This window comes from Rhinatrema bivittatum, chromosome 4, assembly GCF_901001135.1.
Source record: "Rhinatrema bivittatum chromosome 4, aRhiBiv1.1, whole genome shotgun sequence".
Taxonomy (NCBI): domain Eukaryota; kingdom Metazoa; phylum Chordata; class Amphibia; order Gymnophiona; family Rhinatrematidae; genus Rhinatrema; species Rhinatrema bivittatum.
Window position 1 is genome coordinate 410,844,697 of NC_042618.1, and position 21,819 is coordinate 410,866,515.

General features: G+C 44.1%; 1 protein-coding gene across 1 annotated transcript in view; it reads right to left on the bottom strand.

The window, feature by feature from the left end:
* PRRT3 (proline rich transmembrane protein 3) overlaps positions 1–19,802 on the bottom strand; it is a 155,570-nt gene extending 135,768 nt beyond the window's left edge. The window contains exon 1 of the mRNA XM_029601192.1: positions 19,682–19,802. The gene's annotated coding sequence lies outside the window, so the exon portion shown is untranslated. The remainder of the gene's footprint in view (positions 1–19,681) is intronic.
* Between the last annotated feature and the right edge of the window lie 2,017 nt (positions 19,803–21,819).

Below are 21,819 nucleotides of genomic sequence, written 5' to 3' on the forward strand. Positions count from 1 at the left end.
CTGAGTTTCCATTCAGAAGTGGGGTACATGCCAACACTTGTTGACCTCTTTTAGATCTAGGGCAGGACAGAAAGAACTGTCCTTCTTTGGCACTAGAAAATAGATTGAATACATCTCTTGCCCCCATTCCCAGGGCAAGATCAGGATCATAGCCTGCAGATGCTGTAGAGTTAGTAAAATTATTTTTTGTGGCTTCCCTCTTGACTTGAAGTACAGGGAGAGATCATAAAGCCCTTTGGGACTGACGTCATGCATTCTGGAGCAAATCCCCTTCATACAATCTCCAGAACCCATTGGTCCATTGTGATCCATGTCCACTCCGTGTAATACCACAAGAGGCAGTGACCACTGGTACTACTGTTAGAGGGAACTGCTGAATATCACTGGGCAGGGCAACTACTTCCTGATTCTGCAGGGGATTCCACCTTCATCCTTCTGGCTCCTCAAAAGAAATGTGTCTTATTCCATGCCATGTGAGGAGCGGATCACCTAGCTGGACTAAATCTGTGTAGATCCCAGAGACTCTGGTGCCTAGGGCCCTGTGTCCCGGACCAGGCCCTATCTTCTGGTAACCTTTTGGATTTATATTCTCTCATGTCTTTCACTAGATTGTCCAGTTCTTCCCCAAAAAGTAGGCTCCCTTTAAAGGGGAGCTTGCAAAGGTGCATTATAGATGCTGAATCCACTGCCCAATTATGCAGCCATAGAAGCCTCCTGGTCACCACCCCTGAGGCTAATGTCCAGGGGAACATTCTGACCAGATCAAACATCATGTCTACCATGAATGCCACACAAGATTCTAGCCACACTCTTTCCATGCTCTCTGAGAGCTGCTGGATCTAGCATAATACTGCTTGTGCTACATGTCTCTCACAGATAGAGGCCTGTATTGCCAAGGCATTTGTAGAAAAAGTTTGTTTTAGAATGGCCTCTATTCCCCTATCCTGTGTATCTTTTAATGTCATCCCTCCTTCTACTGGGATTGTTGTTTTGTAAGTAACAGCTGAAATTAATGCATCTGACCTAGGTATTCTAAGGAGATTATTTCTGTCTTCCAGAAGTAGGGGGTATAATTTACCCATGATTTTGCCCCCTTTAAGACCCCACTGTAGGGCATCCCCTTCTGGAATCACCTTGCATTTCAGGGCATTGTGTACTGGGAATGCCTTTAGAGGATTCCTTATCCCTTTGAATGATAGGGGAGGGGCCTCTTCCCCATCCATGGAGCTTGGATTCTGCCCCTCATGCAATCAGGGAAGAAGAACCGCATAATGCTGGGCATTAGTTTTGCACTGCAAGCTGTACACCTCTGGCCTTGCAGCATGTTAGGACTGCTTCACTAAGCCCACATGCCGTGATGGTGTTCCTGCTGCTACTCATGGCGGGACAGTGCGAGAACTCCGTTTGGTCCATTTGCAGATGAAAAAAAAAATGCCATGGTTTGCCCTTGCTTTGCAAATTCCTCTCCCTCTTGTTCTCACCACCCCAAGAAAGCTATCTGGAGTCCTGGAGCTATCTCAGAGTCATCTTCCTCCTTCCTGTTTGTTTTTTTTCAAAATAGCATGAGCAGAGAGAAGAATGCTCTAGAGGGCCATGTCTTGGTTCATCTAGACCAGGGGTGGGCAAGTCCGGTCCTCGAGGGCTGCAAACCAGTCGGGTTTTCAGGATACCCCTAATGAATATGCATGAAATAGATTTGTATACAACTGAGGCAGTGAGTATGCAGGTATCTCTCATGCATATTCATTAAGGATATCCTGAAAACCCGACTGGTTTGCAGCCCTCGAGGACCGGAATTGCCCACCCCTGATCTAGACCTACCGTCTAGTGAACCCCCTCTCAGAGGAGCTCAACAGACCTCAAAGAGTATTGAAATCAACCCCGCGTGTTTTCTCCACCCAGAATTTCCTGAGATGCTGGCTCCACTGAGGAAATTATCCTGAAGGGACTGTTGCCCCAGGAGTGAGGACTAGACCTAATCTTGGCTTTGGGAGCTATGAACAACCAGTCCTCACTTGTCTGCTGTTGCAAGCAACAGAAGGTACTGGCAACTGCCTAGGATTACACCTCCCTTATATCCCAGGATGAGGTCGCAGACGAGATATGTCCTCTCTCTCTGACAGCTGAGGAGCAAGGAAATTCCAGGTGTAAGGCAGAGATTCTGAATCAGTGTCACCAAGCACTGGCAGGCGTGTTGCACGCTTGTTTCCTGTTGGCCCAGTTGCTCTTCCCTCCCCTTCCTCCACCCCAGCAAGAGGCAGACACTCTACCACGGCTGCCATTGCTGCCCAGGCTATCAGCAATTCAAGCCCAGATGGGAATGGCAGAAGTGGTAATGGAAGTCGACAACAAATCATGGCCTTTTCTTCTTCATGTCCCCATGGCCCAGAAGAAGAAGTGATGTGCAGTGAGTCACATGGGAAGAAAGGGCAATGCTGCATTGAAAAGTAGCAGCAGCAGCATTGGTCCCCAAGCAGCAGCATAGGCCCAGAGCAAAATGAGGAGCAGCCAGCAATCAATAATGAGAGACAGCAGCATTAACCCCTGCAGCTGATGGGATTCTTCTTTCTTGGGTCACGGATGCTGGAGGAGGAGGCGGCTGCTGCAGCTGCCAGTTGTGCTCTGTGGAGGGGGGTGGGAAATGAGTGAGAGAGAGCAAGCCAGAGTGTGTGTGAGAGACAGAAAGAGAGCATGTGTGTGACTGAGAGCATGTATGTAAGAAAGCAAATGTGCAATTGAGAGTGTGTGCATAAGTGAAAAGAGAGCCTGTTTGTGATTGATAGCATGTGTGTAAGAGAGAGAGCATGTTTATTATTGAGAGATTGGTCAGGTTGGTGAAGTGTGTGTATCAGAGAGAGTGGTAGAGGCTGACTGGTGTTTGTGTGTGTGAGAGAGAGAAAGAAAGTGGTCAGGGTGGCGACTGGTGTGTGTGTGAGAGAGAAAAAGACTGTCAGGGAGATGACTGGTGTGTGTGTGAGAGACTGGTCAGGGAGATGACTGGTGTGTGTGTGTGAGAGGGGAGTGATTGGTGTGAGAGAGAGAGAGAGACTGATGAAGGAGGTGACTGGCAGAATCCCAAAGAGTAGATCCATTCCTTTTTGGTGGTTTTATCAAATCTGTTTGGCTAATAATGCTGTATGGACTTGTCTAAATCCCTTTTAAACCCAGCTACACTAAAATGTCTTGATCACATTCTCTGGCAACAAATTCCACAGTTTAATTGTGTGTCGAGTGACTCCCAAATAATTTCATGCCCCATTTTTCTATTTTATGATCTTAACATCAAATGTTTTGTTTTGCAAAGTGCTCAAAACATACAAAGAGAAAACAATTACAAACAATGTCCTAAAATATCATGTATTCAGTTAGTTTAAATTGTCTATGGACCTATGAGTTATCTGTTTTTATTTTTACCACCTATAGAACCTCCTCATCCAGAGGGAACAGAGCAACCAGAGGCTTTATCAGGCCTGACCTGCCTATCTCATGGGGCTGAATACCATCTTCCACTCAGCCTGGTCACTGATGCCAATATATCCATTTGGGACGTTCACCTTAATGACCCTAAGTGTCAGGCTCGCCAGGCTGGAGCCTGGGCTCTCATTTCTGTGCCTTTCGATAAATGCGGCTCCAAAATCCTTGTAAGAACACGTTTTCTATCCTGTGTGGTTGTGTGAAAAACTATCCTAAGTTTATTGATTTCTCATTGTTGGAGCTGAATTGTGTTCTCCTCAGAAATTCAGGAAGATTGTTCCTCTATACTGTCTAGTGTTTCCATATTTTATCTACTACAGAAGATTTTCATGTAGTTCATAATCCTTTCTTACATAGGGGAATAACATGAATTCTCTCCAGTCATAAGGTGAGTACCCAGTTTATTATTATTAAAATACCTGTTCAAGAGGTCCATGTAATTCCTCTGTCTTGTCCACCAGAACTGAGAAAAATACATTCTCTGACCTTGGTGTCTTTCCACTCTTCATGTTTTTTCCCCCCATAGAAAAAAGAAACTGACTGACTTTTGTGTCAGTTCCTTCCTCACCTGCTACTGAAATGCATCAGCCATCAAAATCCCCTTTTGGTTCTGACAGTCCATCTTTAGTTGCCTTTATTTCTGCATAATCTTCATGGTCACATTTTCTTCTGAACCCCCTTGCCAGCCGCTTGTGCCTGGGCTCCAATCTAATGCCTTTACGTCCTGCCTTGCCAGTTAGATTCTGACTTTCCTGTGTATGGTGGACAAGACTACTGCTGCTGCTGGTACTCACTCTTTTAAACAGCCACTAAACAGGTGACCTTCATTTTCCCACCCTGTATCAATTAAAACTCTACTACATCAGTCCTCTTTATGGCCAAGGTCTGTATATTACTAACTGCCTGAATGCAGTGCTCTCTATAATGTTAGCGATGCCCACATAAGTCAATTTATAGTTAAAAGTACGCCAAAAGAATATACACGCATCTTAACCTAATATTACCTTCTTCTCTGTGCTCCCATCACATGGTCTTGAAGATGATAATGTTAACTTCTGTCAGATAAGGCAGACCCAGAACTCAAAAGCTGGCGTTTATTTTAGTAACAAAAGAATGGATATTAGGAAACTGCAATGGGGTCTGGTACCCACAGATTACCAGTGATCAGCCTCAAATTTCAGCAGTCTCGGATTACATACACAAGAACAAAAGAAGTGCCATGCTGGGTTAGGCCAATGGTGCATCAAGCCCAGCATCCTGCCTCCAACAGTGGGCAATTTGGGTGACTTTGGTTTTTAGGGGCAATCAGGACTATTGCCTGGGTCCCAGCAGCACAAAGGGCCCCTTTGGCAAAGCAGAGTGATGTCACTATGACAGAGCTTCAGCGAGCCTGGCACCGTCAGGGCTTCACTCATTCATTTCTCCCCTGGTTTACTACTGCATCTAACACCGCCCCTGCCAGAAGATCCTAACAGGGAGGTCCCCTCCTAAACATAAGGGGTGATCACTCTCACACTTGCCTAGGTAATGCGTGTTAATGGACCAGTCCTTCAGAAATTTGGCGAAACCTTTTTTACCCCAGCTATGCTATCAACATTGCCATATCCTCCAGCAACAAAGTCCACAGCTTGACTGTGCACTGACTGAAAAAAATATTCTTACCTTTTTTTTTTTTTTTAAATATGTTACCATTTAGTTTTACAGAGGATCCCCTAGTCCTAGTACTATTTGACGGGGGTAAAATAACTGTTCCCTATATACCTGTTCCACCCCACTCTTGATTTTATAAACTTCTATCATGTCCCCTCTTAGCCGTCTCTTTTCTAAGCTGAAGTGCCCTATCCTGTTTAGACTTTCTTCATATGAAGACACTCGTTCCATACTCTATCGCTTTTATTGCCCTTCTCTCAGTTCTCTGTACCTTTTCTAGTTCTGCTCTCTCTTTTTTGAGATGGGGCAATAAGAACCGCATACAATACTCGAGATGCTGTTGCATCATAGATCTATAGAGACACTGTGATATTCTCAGTTATATTCTCTATTCCTTTCCAAATAATTCCTAATAAACCTCCATTATGGTAGAACTGCATTTTGCAGATTTGTCCCAATGCATGTACATGTAAAATATGTATCCTGAGGGGTAATTTTCAAAAATGTTTACATGCTTAAAACTGGGTTTTACATGTGTAAATGCACTTTACCCGTGTAAGTGGGCTTTTGAAAATTGCTACAATATATGCAATTGAACTGTCCATAGGTTTTATCCACATTAAGTGCACTTAATGCGGGTAAATGGCTTTTGAAAATTGCTACAATAGTATATTACATTTACATGCATAGCTCCTTTGAAAATTCACCTGTTAGCACTCTCTCCCTAATGTCCTTGTGTTCTTTTTTGGCATTTCACCCCTTATTAAATTCAGCTCCTTGTTATTTCCTAGATTGAAGATGGGAAAACATTTTATGTTAATACTGTTTATGGGACCGTCCCTGACACTCTGATTCACCGGATTGAGGTCCCCCTGAAGTGTGAGATGGTGGCGAATGAAACCCTGAGCATGCATTTCAAACCCACGGTCACTGATGTGGTGGCTCTAGGTCATCACAACATCTCACTGAGGTTCTACCACAGCGAAGATTTCCGTGACCCAGTTACCAGCTTCCCTTATGAGGTCAACATGCACAGACGCCTCTATGTGGAATTTAAGGTGGAATCAGATGATGAAAGCCTGCAGCTACTGACAGAGAACTGCAAATCCTCACCATCTTTAGAACCAGAACATATGACTTACAGTCTTATCAAACATGGGTAAGAACCCTATCACTTCATTTCTACTAAAACAGCAGCTGCTCCTACAGTTATAACCCCAACATTTATTAAAATGCTTTTGTTTACCCACAGCACACGTTTTCTATATTTTATTTCCCATTTTATATTTCAGTATATTTTTCTTTTCCTGGCTGAGGTCTTTGACATCAACATTTATGTCCAGCACACCTGCAATATTCCTACACTTCTTTCCTCATTCCTGCTCCCTAGCCAATAGGAATCTACATCCCATGATAAACAGAATGTGGGTTAACTAGAGAAGCTAGATGACAACAGATTTAAAAAAAAACCAAAAACAAACAAACAAACGGGCTCATCAAATCTGCCCCGTTATTCCTGCCTACACTGCTAAGGATATATCTCAGCTGCTGGTCATAGAAGCTTGCCCACTTGTAGGTTATTGTTCCTTATCCAGATTTTTTTTTGCCCCTATAGTAACTGCAGTGTGGAGGAATGTGGAAAATGTCTTTGGACATGCTGTAGCAGAAATAATTCAATTAGGTCCTCAAAACATATTCTTACAAAACGGATGGTGCTTGTGAAAGAGGTCAGAATGGAAAGTGATGTTCTCCCTGGAGCAGGTACCATATGGGCCGCAGCAGTATGAGCTGCGCTCTCTGCTCTGCCAGTTCTGGAGGCAGCACCTCGCAGGGTGAGAGTGGAGTACAATTTGCCCTCCAGACCTGCAGAAGCTTTGGCTTCTGTAGAGAGACTGCCAACACTGGTGCATGTCAGTGCTAAATTGTGAAGGTTGTTTTAAAAGATGTGTACTCCTGTCCAGTGAGAAAGGACTGAGACCACCAACTCTTTTCAGTCAGATATCTTTCAGATGGGAAGGACCAGATCCAAACTGATGACTTGAGGTAAAAGGCTCTAACTTTGTGCCAATCCCTTTCAGTCATTCAGTCACTCTTTAAAAAAAAAAAAAAAAAAAAAGATTTTTTCACTAATTCTCAGAAACCCAAGAGTGCAAGCTTTGACTGGATTACTAATCACTGTATGTCTCTTTCAGAGCTGACCAGCAAAACCAGAATATCATTCATTTTATTTAGTTCTCATTTCTTAGAGATACCAGTCATTCATATACAAGACCTGTCCAGGGCAGTATACAATATATGAAAATACACACACACAAAGTAAAATAATCCTAAAATAAAAAACAATAAGTCTTACAATAAAATAAAAAGATACAATAGTTCCCCTTACCATATCCCACTGATACAAACATTAGCTTATCCCACTACTGACAATCCTGAACTTCCCAAAATACCTCCAACAGAGGTAGGCTAAGATGGAAACAGCCAGGCTTTTACTTTCTTTCTAAATGCCAAATAATTTGTCTCCATCCCCACCTCAAGTGGTGCCGAGTTCCATAACTCTGGCCCCACCACAGAAAAAGCCCTCCTCTGATAAAATGTTGTTTTATGTATCTCTCAAACCAATGACACTTGAAAAAAAGCATCAGGCTAAAAGTTCACTTTCTGCATTTGAGAAGCTGCGGGAAATTATAGCTCTGACCAAAAGAAACCGTGCAAACAAACTAGCTAGTCCTTTTTTCCACTTTTTTATATCCTTTTTCCAGATCCTTACATCTGATCCTAGTTAGAAAGAACTGGTATGTTTCCACATTGAACAAATTACTCAGGAAATATTAATGCCTGTTCCTTCCTCTGTTGAGCTGCACAGTCAACTTTGTTACCTCTGTCGCTGATTCTTCTCCTTTCTTGTCTCCAGGTGCCTGCAGGACTCCACGCTACGCACATATCCAGTCTGGGATCAGAGGGAGCAGCGCTTTGCATTTCAGGTCTTTAAGTTTGGGGATTTCCCAGAGGTCTATCTCTTTTGTGATGTTATCATCTGCCACAATGATTCTGTTCCCAATCGCTGTACTCAAGGCTGTACAAACGGCAGACAAAAACGTGAACTGTCTGGCTCCAGGGGCCCGTTCCAAGCAGCAAGACTCTCCCAGGGGCCAATTGTCTTTAAACACGGTGAGTCTTTCCCCCCTTCTCTTCTTATGGTTCTCCATCTCTCTCTCTGCATTTTACACAGGAGTTACTCCGCCCTCTAAGCAGGTGCAGTCCATGCCAAATCCTGAAACGCAGACTGCAATCTTGATGTAGAAAGGTCTGAGGGCCCCTTTCATTATAAAACATGAAACAAAAAAATTGCTTTCTGATCTCTTTCCCCGCATTTCTGTTTCCTCAAGTGACCATATTTTCAGATGCTGCTTAATGCTGATAAAGCATGGCACAGGGACTCCCTGTTGCTCCTTGCTAGCCATGGCAACAACCGGACTTGCTGATTTAGTCTGGGTCGTGGTAGAAGGGAGAAGAAGAATGCAAGTGAGAAAAAGCCGTAGCTAGGTCCATGTAAGCACAGCAGTGGTATGAGTTCAAATTAAGGGCCCCCGACAGTGAGGTGGAGGGTGGTTTCCACCTCAGAATAGGCGAGAGCTGCTTCAGGGGCTGCTTAGGTGGAATTTAGGCCACTGTAGGTAAGGTTTTCACGGTATCATCTCTGAATAACGAACACAAGGCACCTTCAGTCATGTAGTTAAGTCCCCAGAAACACAGCAGCGTTTTGTTTTCTCGTTAGTCATTTGAGTTTGTGTTGTCTCAAACAGGAAAAGAAGCGCAGCTACAAATGCATCATGGGTACTCCCAGTCTCCTGCCTATTCTTCCCTGGTGGGCATTCTCTGTGCTGTAGGTCTACTGGCCTGTGTGGCGCTGCTGCTCCAGAGGAGATACTACAAGAGGAGGAACCTAGGATATATTCTTCTTCCAAACAGAGCAGAATAGAGTCAAACAGGAGCCCTGCCAACAGAACTTTTCCCGTTTCAAGCTTACAGGAGGAAGATTCTGGGACTGCTGGCAAGGTTCAGTTTATGCAAACTATCTAAGTTCCAGATGAACGCAACCACTGGGAAACCAAAACCCTGCAAGAGAATAAGGTTGTGTGGGCTGCATCTATCTACTGTCCTATGCCACTTTTAGCTTTTTCACTGTGTTCATATTTAGAAACATGCGCAATCTCACTAGCCTATGCAATGCAAGACTCTCTCTCTCTCTCTCTCTCTAGGCAAGCAACAATCATCCCTCAGTGGTCCCCATCTGAGACCAACCTTTCCTTCAGAGATGGCTATGTCTGTCTTTTGGTCAGCACCGTATACTATACAATCCACCCTTTTCAATGCAATGTAATATTTATTGGCTTTGTTCATGCCTTTAATTTCCATAACATGTCACATGGAGTAAACATGTACTTGTTGAATAGAAACATAGAAATGATGGTAGAAAAGGACCAAATGGTCCATCTAGTCTGCCCAGCAAGCTTATGGTAGTAACTGCTAGCCATACAAGCCACCTTTATAATTATGTTTCCCAGACTGCCAAAGTCAGGGTCCTTGTTGATTGCTGTTTGAGTCCAATTCCCTGTTACCTCTTGCCATTGAAGCAGAGAGCAATGTTGGAGTTGCATCAAAAGCATTAAGGCTTATTGTTTCTCAATCAAAATATTTTTTAAGGGGGTTAATTTTCAGTCCCTTGCTGTAGCTTGGAGGTATGCGGCATTTTCCCAGTATACACACATCGTGGATGCCAATAATCATTTGTTAAAATGCTTGCGTAACATGCTAGTTTGAATCTGGTGTTACACAAGAAAAACACACTACTGCCATGAGGTTGCAGCTCTCACGTGCCCTTGCCTTCTCAACACCTCGTGATTAATTTCTGTTTGGAGAGGGTCATTTGATAACTGCGCATTCGGATAAAGTCTGCATGTACCTTTTCTGTGCAGACTTTACCTTGAATTTTCAAACCAAACTTATGAGCATAAGTTTGGTTTGAAAATTTGTGCATAAGTATTGATATTTATTTAGACATTTTGGGGTAGATTTTCAAATAGCGCGATTTGGCGTACTTTTGTTGGCGCATCAGGCGCAAACAAAAGTACGCTGGATTTTAGTAGATACGCGCGTAGCCACGTGTATCCACTAAAATCCGGGATTGGCGCGCGCAAGGCTATCGATTCCGTATAGCCGGCGCGCGCCGAGCCGCGCAGCCTACCTCCGTTCCCTCCGAGGCCGCTCCGATTTTGGAGCGGCCTCGGAGGGAATTTTCTTTTGCCCTCCCCTCACCTTCCCCTCCCTTCCCCTACCTAACCCACCCGCCCGGCCCTGTCTAAACCCCCCCTTACCTTTGTCGGGGGATTTACGCCTCCCGGAGGGAGACGTAAATCCCCGCATGCCAGAGGGCCGCTAGCGCGCCAGGACGCGACCTGGGGGCGGGTCCGGAGGGCGCAGCCACGCCCCCGGACTGCCCCGGGCTGTAACCACGCCCCGGGCCCGCCCACGAAACGCTCCCGACACGCCCCGAAAACGCCGCGCAGATCGGGCCCGCCCCCGACACGCCCCCCTCTGAAAACCCTGGGACTTACGCGAGTCCCGGGGCTCTGCGCTCGCCGGTAGGCCTATGTAAAATAGGCGCACCGGCGCGCAGGGCCCTGCTCACCTAAATCCGCGCGGATTTAGGCGAGCAGGGCTCTTAAAATCCGCCCCTATATATACTGTCATTCCATGTAAAAGATCACAATGGTTTACAAAAGTAACATTCATAGCTTTAAATCAACAAATAATGATATGCACACAAATTCACCTGCACAAAGTTATGCCTGCTGTAGTGAGGATGTAACTTGTTCAGGTGAACTTACGAGCATATGTTTGAAAATATAAAAGTATGCACACATCCCAGCTCCACCCCAAAAGTTCTATGCCCAGAATGCTTCTCCCAAGTACACAGAAAAGAATGTGTGAAAATGGGTTACACCCACACTTCTATGTGCACTGAGCTCTGGTGATTTAGTACCGTAAATCACCTAGACCAGATGGTATACACCCCAGGGTTCTGAAAGAACTAAAAAATGAAATTTCAGACCTATTTCAATTAATTTGTAACCTTTCATTAAAATCATCCTATGTACCTGAAGATTGGAAGATTACCAATCTAACCCCTATATTTAAAAAGGGATCTAGGGGTGACCTGGGAAACTATAGACCAGTGAGCCTGACTTCAGTGCCGGGAAAAATCGTGGAAACTGTTATAAAAAATAAAATCACAAAACATTTAGAAAGACATGGTTTGATGGGACACAGCCAAAATGGATTTACCCAAGGGAAGTCTTACCTCACAAATCTCCTACATGTTTTGTAGACAAAGGTGAACCGGTAGATGTGGTATATTTGGATTTTCAGAAGGTGTTCGACAAAGTCCCGCATGAGAGGCTTCAAAGAAAACTAAAAAGTCATGTCCTTTTGTGGTTAAAAGACAGTAAACAGAGAGTAGGATTAAATGGTCAGTTCTCACAATGGGAAAAGGTAAAATGTGGAGTGCCTCAGGGATCTGTACTTGGATCGGTGCTTTTTAACCATACCTATAAGGGAGCTGGGGCCGACGTGCCGCAAATGCGCAGTAGAGCCAACGGGTCGCGTGTGCGCGGAAGAGAGAGCTCTAACTGACCTGCAGATTTGACGCCTAGAACACCAGAGAAAGACGGCGCAGCTCTCGCGCACACAACAGCACAGGCGCTCCCACTTCCCACTTCCCAACTCACAGCCTGAGCCTGTCCCTCTGCCACTGGGGAAGGGGGGAGGGAGGGAATACAGGCCCTCCCACGATGTGCCGGTCTGGCCGATGGAATCTCGACCATTTGAACAGGCCTAACAGCTAGTATATTTATAAATGATCTGGAAAAGGGTACAATGAGAGAGGTGATCACATTTATGGATGACACAAAATTATGCAGAGTAGTTAAATCTCAAGTGGATTGTGACGAATTGCAGGAGGACCTTGCAAGAAAGGAAGATTGGGCTTCCAAATGCCAGATTAAATTTAATATGGACAAGTGCAAAGTGATGCATATAGGGAAAAATAAACCCTTGCATAGTTACACAATGTTAGGTTCTATCTTAGGAGTTACTACCCAGGAAAGAGATCTAGGCGTCATGGTGGATAATACATTGAAATTGTTGGCCCAGAGTGCTGTGGCAATCAAAAAAGCAAACAAATCGGGCCGATACAGTAAAAACGTGGGAAAGTGGGCGATTGCCCGCGCTCCCGGCGCACGCACAGGCCACTCTCCTGTGCGCGCGATTCAGTATTTTAATTTATTAAAATTAGGCCCGGCGGTAAAAAGAGGCACTAGGGACACTACCGCGTCTCTAGTGCCTCTTTTTTTACGGAAGCGGCGGTTGTCAGCGGGTTTGACAGCAGACGCTCAATTTTCCCGGCGTCGGTTCTCAAACCCGCTGACAGCCATGGGTTCGGAAACCGGACACCGGCAAAATTGAGCGTCCGGTTTTTGACCTGCCAGCTGCGGGGCCATTTTAAATTTTTTTTTTTTTTTTTTTTACTTTTTTAAACTTTTGGGACCTCCGACTTAATATCGCCATGATATTAAGTTGGAGGGTGCACAGAAAAGCAGTTTTTACTGCTTTTCTATGCACTTTCTTGGTGCCTGGAGAAATTAGCGCCTACCTTTGGGTAGGCGCTAATTTCTGAAAGCAAAATGTGCAGCTTGGCTGCATATTTTGCTTTCTGAATCGCACAGGAATACCTAATAGGGCCATCAACATGTATTTGCATGTTGCAGGAGCTATTAGGTTCGGGGGGGGGGGGGGGTTGGACACGTGTTTTGAACGCACTATTACCCCTTACTGAATAAGGGGTAAAGCTAGCGCGTCCAAAACGCGCATCTATTACCCCTTACTGAATAAGGGGTAAAGCTAGCGCGTCCAAAACACGCGTCCAAATGCCGGCTAACAGTGCACTCCATCGGCGCGCACTGTACTGTATCGGCCTGAAGGATAGGAATTATTAGGAAGGGAATGGAAAATAAAACGTAGGATGTCATAATGCCTCTGTATCACCTTGAATACTGTGTGCAATTCTGGTCACCAAAGTAATAGGGGGGCATGGTACAGCGACCAAAATAATAAGGGGCATGGAACGGCTGCCCTATGAGGAAAGGCTAAAGAAGTTAGTGCTGTTCAGTTTGGAGAAGAGATGACTTAGGGGGGATATGATAGAAGTTTTCAAAATCATGAAAGGAGTTGAACAAGTTAATGTAAATTGGTTATTTACTCTCTCAGATAATAGAAGGACCAGTGGGTACTCCATGAAGTTAGCAAGTACCTCATTTAAATCAAATCGAAAAAAAATATTTTTCACTCAGCTTAGTTGAGCTCTGGAATTCATTGCCAGAAGATGTGGTTACAGCAGTTAGTGTAATTGGGTTTAGAAAAGGTTTGGATAAGTTTCTAGAGGAAAAATTAATAAACGAATATTACGGTAATTAATAAGCAGTAGTAGCTTGAGATTTATCTAATGTTTGGGTACTTGCCAGGTACTTGTGACTTGGATTAGGCACTGCTGGAAACAGGATACTGGGCTCGATGGAACCATTGTCTGACCCAGTATGGCATATCTTATGTTTTTATTTTCTTATAACAGCCTTATATGTGCACATAAGTCTTTAGAAATCAGGCCCTGTCCTGTGTTTTGATAATTCATTGTATAAATATTGGCTGCAACACAAACCTGGTCAGATTTTCAGGTAAATGTTGTAGGATCCTGGAAGGAACTCCAGGACTGAGATAGGATCAGTTCCTTGGTCCTACAGATTTCATGTGATCTTAAGCAAATCACTTACCTTCCAGAGTAAGTGCATTGGAACTGTGTAAACCATTTGATGCAGCAAAACGTATGTTGGTGCTGTTATGCATTACTGCGAGGCTGAGTTAAGAACATAAGTGCCATCCTTGGCGAAACCAAAAGTCCACTGAGTCCAGCATCCTGCCTTCCTCAGTGGCCAGTCTAAGTTGTTTGGAAGAAGACAGCCTTGAATATTCAGAAACAGCACTCAAACAACGGAGCCCAGTGGAAATCAGGCCATAGCCTTTGGTATGAGCTTGCAAACTTCCAAGAACATTTTAAGAAAAATGACAAAAATTCATAATGAGCAGAAATTCTGCTCATTATGTTATATTTTACATAGGAAAGAGCTTTGTCACAGTTGTATATTTAATGAACAAATTCCTGATTTCAAACTAGAACTCCACCTGGTCAGCAAGGAGCCAGCCAACGTGAGGATTACAGTTACTTCTCAAGCTAAACTCTAACAGTAGTCTTGAAATAGGGACAGAAACACAAAACTGAACTTTTATGTGGTGTAAATGCACAGGCAGGAAAAGCCTACCAAACAGTTAATGTGGCATCAGAAAACAATAATTCTGTCTTCTCTTTTAATATTGCATAATGTCACAGCAACAGCAGGACTAGCCCTCCCCAAGTATGACTTGGAAGCAGGTAACTGCAGTATGTTTTCCCTGTATGGACGGAAAATGTGTTGTCCATCAAGTTACTGGAACAAATGGGGCAGGAAAGTGGACCAGGCAAACACTATGGGGTAGATTTAAAAGCCCCGCGCGCGCCGGCAGCCTATGCAACATAGGCTCGCCATGCGCAGGGAGAGCTTGGGGCAGGTTTTCGGGGGTACGCGCATATCTTATGCGCGTACCCCTTTGAAAATCTGCCCCACAGATTTTCCTGCAGGTAAATTAACCAGCAAGAACGACTTGCTATGTCCTAGAGTACCCTCTATTGACATAATAAGTGGTGCTACAATATCTTACCAAGGAACTTTCAAAAGTTCTGCTCCATCTGGTGAGGTGCCCTGTTGTCCCATAAAATAATTTAACATGGGGTTCCCCAGGACCCTCTTCTGCACATTACTGGGCTGGAGGTTGAAATGAGTTATGCAGATGTTGTTTTGATGGCTATCTGCTCATTTCTCTATTCGTGGGACCCACGTATAGTGCGGTGAATACCGGGTTAAATAGATTCCAGGATAGTTGGAGCATCTAACAAAACCTCTCGGATAAATCATCTTAGATTTGTATTTTATTTATATATATATATTTATATTCTACAGTTAATTACCAAAAATGTTTTTAGATAAGGAAACTGCGTGCTTGCTGTCATTGATGGGTTCTCATTTTCAGCTGCCACTGTGTGAGTTTTATTCGCAGATTTAACCGTATTAACCCCTGATATTTTTTTTCCAGTGGATTACAAATAGTTTGAAATGCCCAGTCTGGTGTTTATTTTTAACCACCTTTTTGAAAAAAGCTTCACGCAACGCGGTACACACAAGATTAAAATCAGAAATGGGAAAGAACAATTACAACAGATCTGAACATGTTGTGCTGGCAGATTGTGTGTGCTAATTGCACTAACAGAGGTAAAACTGGTATGAACAGACCAAAGATGTAGGGCAATTATAACCAGGATGAGTAAATAAAATGAATGCACATAATTAAACATGAAGGGAGTAGTTTGCAAAATCATTTAGGAGCATAAAAGCAGGTTTTATGGGTGGAAATGGCTGTCCTCAAATTGACTCAGACTCTGTGCAGGGAACAGCACATGGATAACCCGGCTTCTCCCATTTTTACACAAATTTAGGAAAGGCATTCCAGGCAGTGGCGTGGGGGCGGAGTCGGCCCTTACAAGCATACTTCTTGAAGTCAATATTCAGCGCCACTTAAGTTCTGATTTATCCAACGAATTGGTAGCATTTGAATGTCCAGCCATCACTTAGGCCTTAGTGAATCGCGCGATACCGGGGGGGGGGGGGGGGGGCAGGGGGGCAAAGCAGGGGATGGGCTTTCACAAACCAATAGCGCCACCGTGAAAGGTGGTGCTATTGGGCGTGTTACTGGCGGCGATAAGGGCCCTTACCTTTTCACCGTCAGCGATGTCCTCGCCACATCCACCCCGGTACCGCCCCAATTCCTCCCCTTCCAGTGCCGACTCCGCCCCGACTCCACTCCGATCTAGCTAGCGCACGCGAAATGTCCCTTTTCGTGTGCGAAAGCTATAGAAAATGACCCCCTTAGCCAGCTAAATAGAAATAGTTATCCAGCCGGATGGGGGTATAACAGGGAGGAGTACTTATCTGGTTAACTTAGCCCAATAAGTGGTGATATTTGCATTGATCTGGTTAAGTTAATAGTTAGCCAAATAAGTATCTCGCTAACTTTAAAGTTATCTGGGTATATTCAGCTGCACCAATGAATAGCCCAGCTAAGTTAGCTGGATAAGTTTGTATGCCTAACTTAGCTAGCCAGATGTTTGAATATCTACCTCTGATTTTAACACAGACATGCATAAGGGTACACACAAGTTAAATCCTCCAAAGAGAAGGTGTAACTTTACACATGTGAATATGCAAATATGTACTCAGCCAATTACCTGAGTAGTTTCAAAGTGAACTTATGCCTCTAAGTTCACGCTGAAAAAAATTCAGCAAATTCGATGTGTACAAAATACATAGCAGCCGCAGACTTTACTGCTATGTGAGCTGTTTGAAAACACCTTCTCTGACTGGTAAATAGTGCAAAAATGGGTGCACATTTATAGGAATTAAAAAACCACAAACAAATAAGAATGGCATCCAGGGCTGGTGGAAGCACTAGCTGGATTAGGTGGCTGCCTAGAGTGCCACCATTCTGGAGGCAGGGTGGCATGGGGACAGCATCTCCTCCTTCCCGCTCACAGTGAGGCCCAGAAGAGCAAGTGGTGCAGTGGGCCCACACGTGGGAAGCAGAAAATGCCGTCTCCCTTTGGAGTGGGAGCAGAGCAGACTGCAGCACCAGCTGGTGTCGGTGAGGATCTGGAGGCCTAGGAGCTGGCCCACAGCAGGATCAGACAAGGAAGAGCAGGTGAGCCTCCCTGCTGTCAAGAGGAGGAGCGGGAGGGAGCACAAGGCATCAGGAGGAGGAGCAGCCATCATGTCCCCCTCCCCTGCATGGTCAAGACGAGAAGCAGCGGTCTCCCCACTACATTCCTCCCTCCCCGCCCCCCATGCAGTCAAGATCAGAAGACGCAATGGGGCTGCATGCAGGTAGGAGCAGTAGGGAGAGCGTTGTCATCTCCTGCGGCCCAAACGAACATGAACAGGTCATGGGCCATGGGGCTGAAAGCGAACACCGCAGCTGCTGCTACCCTATGTACTTTTGGAAGGGAGGGTGACTGAGTGAGTGAAAGTCCATTTGTGTGTATGTGTAATTCAAAGAATGTGTGTGTGAGACTGAGAGCATGTGTGAGAGTGTGTGATTGAGAGCTTCGGCAGTAGGCGACTTAAAATACCTTAAATAAATATATAAATACATAATCTGTGCTCAGGCTTAAGGCCTAACTTTTTGATGGAGCCCTGGGTTCATGGATACAGTTAACCAAACTAATCTGTGGATGTCTCATCTTAGTTTTTCGTCACATTGGTAGTAAGTGAAATTTGCTATTGCAGATGAACTACTGCAAATGGAAACCAGGAACTAATGTATCGTGTGCTAGGAGTACATACAATGAATTCATTTTTATCAACCATCACATCATTTGGGGCTCAAAATCCAATTATCCTACTGTAAACACAAACTGGAAATATGAAGACATTCCTGAATGCAGGGTATCTAGGGAAATGGGTCTGATTTTTCAGGATAAGCATAGTAAGAGTAGAGCATGACAGAATCACAGGATCTCTGGCTGAATAGATCAGTATTTCTAAAAGATGCATGGTCAGGAAAGAATAAAAATGCACTTTATCCAAAGAACATGAGACAATCTGAAGTGATCAGAGAGGACGACCCAACCTGGCTTAAGAGGGTAGGACATGTGGATTCCTAGCATAATTCAGGCAAACGGAGAATGGCTGGATGGCAAATTCCAAGAGCCAGGAATACTAAACTGCACTAGTGTTCACAATAGCGACAATGCATCTTACATCAATTCTGCCCATTATTGGCGCTTTCATGCATGTCATTTAGCTATCGAGAACATCAACACAAAATCTCTGCAAAATAGGTTATAAGCTGCATAATTATGCAAGTCGTTCATTACCAAGGAACGCATAGTAAAATAATGTGCATTAAAACATGCAAGTGTTAATGCAGAACTATTACCATGAGAAAACTACACCTCAGGGAGCTACAGTAAGCAGGGATTTTATGCATTAATGTCAGAGATAATGTGCCAACATTTAATGTAAGAAACTTACCTCCGAACTGATTTGTGTGTCAGTTATATGGGTGGGCTGTTAACACAAAATAATTAACACACTAACAGGTCAACATGCGCTGAGCTTAGCTCACAGGCTAATGAGCTCTTTGACGCACATTTTGGGCACGCTAGGCTAACACCCGTTGCAATAAGGAGATTAGCGCATCCAAAACATGCGTCTAAACCAGTGCATAACTAATAGTGCTCATCACATGTAAATGCACCCCTAATGTAAAAATATCACTGTGTACCCGATGCACATGTTTAAACACGGAAAACTTAACATTAGCCCCAGGGCTGGCTTTAAGTCTTTATGTGACCCAAACTGTCTAAAAAAAACCCCAAAAAGCCACAAAAAAGCCCAAAATATTGCTTTTCTGTGGTTCCTCCTACTGAGTATCGACCCGATTCTCAGTAGGAGGAACCACAGGAAGAAGCATGAAAAAAAAAAGAAATTGCCGGCGGTCAGGTTAGGGAAGAGTGTCCGTTATCCTAACTGGCGCACAGCCACTTCTCCTGGGCGCCCTATGCCATGGACGCTCCAGGAATGCATAATTTATCTCTAGCGCATCCTTTTTAGTGCGACCACTCATTTAAATAATGCATCTTCTGCCCAGGAAAGGTGGCTGGGCGCGCGTTAGGAGAGCGGGCGCTCAATCATGAGTGCCCGTTTTATGTGAACCGATATTGCATCGGCCTGCTTAAAAGGCCCATGTTATTGCACTTTAGAACATCTGCCTCTAAGTTAGGCGCATGTAGAGGGAAAAACCGCATACGAGTTACCTGCAGATCATACGTGGGTGCATAACACATGAGTGGAAGGAGGTGAATTTATGTTCTGGCCAGTGCTAGAGCTGTGTACACTGATTTTATAAGAAATACTTAAAGCATATTAAATGCTGCCAGAGAAATGCTGTGCATGAATAAATACAAGAAAGAAGGAAAGAAACATGTCCTGAATACAGAGTCAGCATGTTCCACTATTCTCTACTCTCAATTGAATTATTCAACACTTTTAACTATTTGCTCAGTTTAGAGAAGGAGTCAAATATTTTAAAATACTTAAACAACATGCGTTGTAGAAAGCCAAATATTCAGTTCCGGAATGCACTCTCATTTTATACTGTGCGTGCAGATTCAAAGTAAACCAAAGGTGATGATCATAAGCACAGCACTGCCCCAGCTTTCAGATCCAACAAGTTAATTAAAGTTATTTCACTACAGTTCAGTGACGATGAAAGATCTAGGGAGGTCAGCTTTTACCTTTTGTAGTCCAGCAGCTCTCAGCATGAAAAGGCCTCCTTCTCCTCTGTCTTGTTACAGGGCAGGAGCTGAGTTTTGGGATTTGCTTCTGGAGGCTTCCTGCTTGCCGTCGTTTTCAGAGATTTGACAGGCCTGGCAGCAGCTGACACCCCTTTCTCAAGCTGCTTGTAAAAAAAATTCCTGGTTGACCAGCTACTTCTCCACTTTTAAAACTTACATCATAAAAACCTATGCCCTTGGGTTTCCAAGAATCTTCTCTGCTTACTTCTTTGAAGTCATTTTATTCTTACCCTCTGTTTCCGCTAACAGAAAACTGTAGTACAGAATTCAGGGCGTATCCTTTCCTGAGCTGTGGGAATTGTTTGAAGAAGTCTGCTCAAGGACAAAAGCATTGTGAAGGAGAGCATAATGATCAGAGCAGAGAGCTGTAATCGTCCCCTTAAATCCTTTATCTAGCATGTAATCAAGGTCTACTAGAGAAATCGTAAATAACAGGCATATCTAATGCACACAGTTGAAGTGGCCTCATTCCCCTCCCAGTTTCTGGAGCAAGACTGCAGATGAGTCCTAGTTTTTTGTTTTTTTTTTTAATATATCCACTCTCATGGTGCCTTCTGGTACTTTTAATGTCAATTGTAAATGGCGTCAACAGAACTACAAATACCAGAATCCATGGGAAAGAAAGTTCAAAAAGCGGGATTGGCCAAAAGTCCTATTCCAGAGATGGGGTTATATGACATTTCTTCCAGTATTTGACTTTGTAAGTTTTTTTTTTTTTGGGGGGGAGGGGGAACAGGGGCACTGCCAGCACATGATATGGAGGAATTTAATGTAGTCTAATATTTATGGCTCCCCTAACACACCTCACCGTCAGAGCTCACAACTAAATGGCAGATATCAGAGGAGTGGGTTTAAAGACAAAATAAAACATGAGCTTTATTTCAGCAGGACATCATTGGAGCGCACACACATTTATCACTCTAAATAATTTAAATAAATAATGTAAGAACCAAGGTTGAATTTTAAGAAAAAAACCCCAAAAAACCACCAGCTGTGTGTGGAATTGACAAAAAATTTCAGGAATCTCAATAATGCCAACAGCAAATTGTGAGCAGAGATATAAAAGCAAGGCAACAGATCCAAGATGTTTGTGCTCCATTTGACTTCCATTCTTCTATGTGCTCTGTTTTTATCACCAAAAGCACAAATAGGCTTGAAATTTGCATTCTAAACCATTATTTGTTAGGGAGACAGGATCTCAGCCGCAGCAGAGTAAACTGGAACCCAAGGATGCAGGCCCTCAGCTCCTCCAGCTGCCCCTAATCTTAGCCATCTTTATCTAGCTCCCGGTCCCACTTAATTTCTCTGTTACTAAAATCTATTGAAAAGGACCAGCCTTGTGGTTCTGTAGCACTGCTGTGCACGGCTATACAGAAATTCCCCAGTTTGATTTCTGAGTCAGGGTTTTCGCTCCCCTGGATCAGCAGAGGCAGAAATGGTACAAAGGCAGCACTCCTGGCCCCTGAGGGACGAGTGTCATGGTCATTGCTCAAGGGTGACACCTAGTGGCTGGATTTAGGGCCCACGATTGCAGGGTTCTGGAAGAAGCCCTGGTTCATATTCTCCAGCTGAGGTCTCTTTCTGCAATGACCTGACTAATTATGTTGGGTTTTTTCTTTGGGGGGGGCGAATAAAATAAGGGAAAAATCCCCTGGAGGCTGCGAATGAAGGCTCTTAGCACAGATCCCAACCCTGGTTCCAATTGAGGCATAAAAAAAGCAGGAGGAAAACTGCCAGTTCAAAAAAATAATCACTTGAACAAGGTTCAAAGCAGTGTCTACGTGAGGCTGGCATAGATCTGAAAGGATTTAGGTCAGAAGCTGCTGGGTGAAGAAGACCTTCTCTTGTGTGTGCTGCTTTAATAATGTGATTACGTGCGCAAGCCCCTAAAGGCTATTGACTGCCGTGTTGCCATCCTCCAATCTATTACTGCCAGAATTACCGTAATTTCATTCTCTGACCCCATTGCGTCACGTCGATCTCTGCGCCTCCTTGGGTCCTGCTTTCTGGAAGCTGCCAGTTTTAGTAAAACGCCTGATATCATCGAGATAAGGGTAAAAATATAAAATAAATGCAGG